Below are 4,376 nucleotides of genomic sequence, written 5' to 3'. Positions count from 1 at the left end.
CCAGCCGTCATTTTTTTAAAATTTTAAACTACCCTTGTTTCAACATTTTCTCGGTCCGGAACACCCATCTGAAATGTTAAATTTTAAAATGTGTTGTTATATATATATATATATATATATATATATATATATATATATATATATATATAATTGAAGTTTTGATCCTCCAAATTTAGTGTAAGAGCAATTTTAATTTTTAAATTTTAATTACTTAATTTTAATCCACAAATTCAAGTAATGAATAATTTTAGTCCTACAAATAATTTATCATCCAAAATTTAGACGTTAATGATACAGATTTTGTGCTACATAAACATTAATTATATGTTATTTAATTTCTTACATGTCAAATTATTTAATATTCAAATGTCAAAAATTTTAAATTCAAATAATATTAATTTTGTTTTTTTGGAAATAAAAGTCCAATGATTTGATTTAGCGGTGAGTAGATTAATTTGTATGAGAAAGAAAAAGTGTTAATCTACATGAGAAATGAAAAAAGGATTGGGTTAATAAGGTTGTGTTTTTTCACTTTTCAGTAAGTGATGGTAATTGTGTGTGATAGCCATAGTTTATATCGGATGTGTATAACTGATGGAAGATCATCCTTTGAGACACATGTGAGCCTCATCACTAGGTCTATAACTAGGAGAGTGGAAGAGGAAGAGGGAGCTCACACACCAAGGGACACCCTCCTCATGATCATAAAGTACTAAATACTCTCCTAAGCCTCATTAGCATAGGGTTTATTTTATTTTTCAATTTTACCCTTGTATTTTGGGGTGTTTAGGACATAACAATTATTTTCTTTGTATTTCCTATTTTATACTTGTATTTTGGGGCACTTAAAATTTAGGCTTTTATTTCCTAGGTGATGTAAGTGTTTGGGCGTGACAAAAATGGACCTTTTGGGCTAAGGAGAAGCATTATCCCAAGTGGAAGGGCACCTAGGTTGCATTCTCCTATTATGCACCTAGGTGTAGCCTAGCTTAACCCAAAAAGGTACCATTTTTAGGGTAAGGTGGGCGGCACTTTTAGGGTTTATTTGGATGTCATTTGGCATGCATTTCCTTCCCATTTAGGGAAGCAATGATCATCCAATGGTGGCCTAGCCGCCACCCTCCCTAGGGTTTTGTGATGTCACCCCACACTTATAAATATCATAGGCATCACACCTTGTAAATACTTTGGATATTAAATATAGAGAGAGCCTTTGAGCCTTTATATCATCCTTAGTCCCCTTGGCTATTTTCGGCCACCTACCTACCTCTCTCCACCTTGAGAGAAAAATCCTAGAAGTGGCCTTCAATTACCTTGGAGTGAGCCAACCCTAGAGTACACCTCTCAAACATTTCATCAAACACTTCATCCACACCTCTCATTTCCGGCCATTCCTCCATTAAAGACGCCCTTTGAAGAACTTGATCTAAGGAGTCCAAAGCATCCCTTGCCATTATTCATCATCTCTTCTTCAATGGAAGCAAGGATGCCATCATGTGGTATCTAGAGCCTTGGTTCTTCAAGGGTAACATTTTCCTTGTCTTTGGTATTTTTGGTCATGTCATTTGTGTCTTCTTGAATGTCTAAATTGTTGTGCTTAAATGTGTCATCATCTTGCCATATTTTGATGATCCATAAATCTCCTTTCATGTGTTGATTCATACCATATCTTCCTTGTGAATCATCTTGACATTTTTAGGCTTTCTTATTTAGGTTCTTACCATTTTTCTTTAAATTTGAGTTGCTGGAAAATTTTGGGTTGCATGATATATTGATGATTTTTATTTTATAATCCATCTGGTTTTGTCATAAACTTGTCTCCTTTGAACTACCTTGAAAGAAATTCCAAGTTTTTATGCTTAGCCTTTGAAATGAACAAAAAAGGACATGCATGCCACTTATTTGATGAAATGGCCTTGAGTCCTTGATGTGTTTTAGAGAATCATTCATGCATGCTAAGTAGCTCTAGCATGTTCTACATCCCTAAAATATCATGTATAATTACATCCTTTACACATTTTTGCTTTGAAATTTTTGGCCATTCTTGAGTATTTCCTAGTGCACTTGTATGCCTACATGTTGTTTGATGATTTGAGTATGACAAAAATGACTTTATGTCCATGTTTTTGCTGTTGTACATGTGCACACTAAAACTTTAAGAAAACACTCAAATCTCATCTCATTGAGTCATCATAGGTTAACAAAATGATGGAGGACCATCCTTGGAGCTTCATGTGGGACCCATCAATATATCCATGGCTAGGAGTTTGGAAGAGGATAGGGGAGCTAACACCCCTAGAGACATGCTTCTTGTGGTTAAAGGATATTGATCATTCTCCTAAGCCTTATTAGCATAGAATTTATTTTTTATTCCCATTTTTCCCTTGTCTTTAATTTTCTCATTTTTACCCTTGTATTTTGGGTATCTTAGACATAGGATTTATTTTTACTTGTATTTCCCATTTTACCTTGTATTATGGGGTGCCTTAGATTATAGGATTTTATTTTATAGCTAGGGTATTTTATTAGGGTTAGGAAAAAGGCCTAGACGTATATTTTTGGTAGCATTGGATTTGTTTTTGAACTTGGTGTCGCCACCGGCCCGAAACGGGCTTTCGGCATTCGCGAAGGATGGTTGGACTCTCTTTTTTTCGTTTAAAAATATGGATTGCTAGAATGACTTATTCTCAAACTGAGACCTCGTCAAACGAGCAATTTTATTAAATGATTCACCAATCCATATTAATCCCAAGCGGGACCCTCCATGGATTAGTGGTTTTCGCAAAAGGAGGGTTCGTGGAGTCGCCACCAATGTTTTGCTCAAAACATTGGAAAAAGGGATAAGGCAATTGATTTTATAAATCAACTTTGGCCATTACAACCAGAGTTGGGTAAGGGAGTCGGTTACGTGTGGGGAAGGTGTTAGCACCCCACAACGCCCCTTTCGGGTTCCCTATGACAGATTATTTCTAAAATAATAGCGTAAAATTACTAAATTACCCCTATTTATTCTAAGCAATTATGAATTAACTATCTACATGATGACAGTTTAAATATGCACACAGAAAGCAGTAAAAGGAAGGACTTAAGAAGAAACCTTTGAAGCGTGCTTTTATATTCAAGTAAAACTGGGAAGCTTTTTGGCGTTCCCTCGCTCTACAAGCTCGCTCCCTCCTCCCTAGAAAATTTTAACTATGGAAATCCGGAGGATTTCCCTTCTACTAAGTTCGATCCTCAAGCAAAATGGCTCGGGGCTCAAGAACTTCGCCGGATCGACTCCCAGAGAGATTCCTAGGGCAGAACACTGCTCAAAAACCCCAGAATACTCAAGGAGGGAGTCAAAACCGTGTGTAGAAGTGTGTTAGGACGTCCAAATGGCCTCATATTTATAGGAATGGAGCTCAGTACGGCCCCTGGGTTCAATACGGTCCGTATTGCAATTTTACACTTCAATACGGCCCGTATTGAATTCAGTACGGCCGTATTGAAGCACCGACACTTGCCGACACTTCAATGCGGCCGTATTGATTCAATACAGCCCGTATTGAAGTGTAAAACAACCAATACGGCCGTATTGGTTTCAATACGGGCCGTATTGGTTGCAGTACGGGCCGTATTGAGTACAAAATATGCAGTACGGCCGTATTGAACTCCAAGGAGGCCGTATTGAGCTCTAAACCTCCCACTTTCTTATTTTTTGCTACTCTAAGACCTCTAAACCTACAGATAGTCATCCTATGGTCTTCTGGGAGTCCTTCTGGCTGACTTTCCTTTGATCTTCGAGAGTCTTCGAGTCTTATTTCCGTCCCGGACAATTTTAGGGGTCTACAGCTGCCCCCCCTTTACTTAGTCGGACGGCCTTTTGGTATACCGGCTGACAAGTAAAGGAGTTGACCCAATTGTCCGGGTGATGTGCCAACCTTCTGACTTGTAATGTCTTCCGGTGGAAAATTGTTGAGTAGCCTCTCCAGGTGAGTGCATACCTCGGCGCTTCTGACATCCTCGGTAGCTGAGTTTACCCTCTCCAGGGTCAACTTCACTCGACGCCCGAGCCGGAAGTTGAACACTGACGTGCCTCTGGCGACGCTGGTGACTGAGTACCGTCTCTCCAGACCTAGCCTCACTCGACGCCCGAGCCGGAAGCTAGACACCAGTGTTATCATCACACTGATGATTAAGTATTGCCTCTCCAGGCCCAACCTCACTCGCCGCCCGAGCCGGAAGTTGGACACCAACGCACCTCTGATGACGCTGATGGTTGAGTACCGTCTCTCCAGACCCTGAGTACCGTCTCTCCAGACTTTGCCACTCAACATGTGGCGGGTGAGTACCGTCTCTCCAGACTTTGCCACTCAACATGTGGCGGGTGAGTACCG

Source organism: Cajanus cajan, chromosome 4, assembly GCF_000230855.2.
Source record: "Cajanus cajan strain Asha chromosome 4, NIPB_CcT2T_4, whole genome shotgun sequence".
NCBI lineage: Eukaryota > Viridiplantae > Streptophyta > Magnoliopsida > Fabales > Fabaceae > Cajanus > Cajanus cajan.
Note: the sequence above shows the minus strand (reverse complement) of the source record.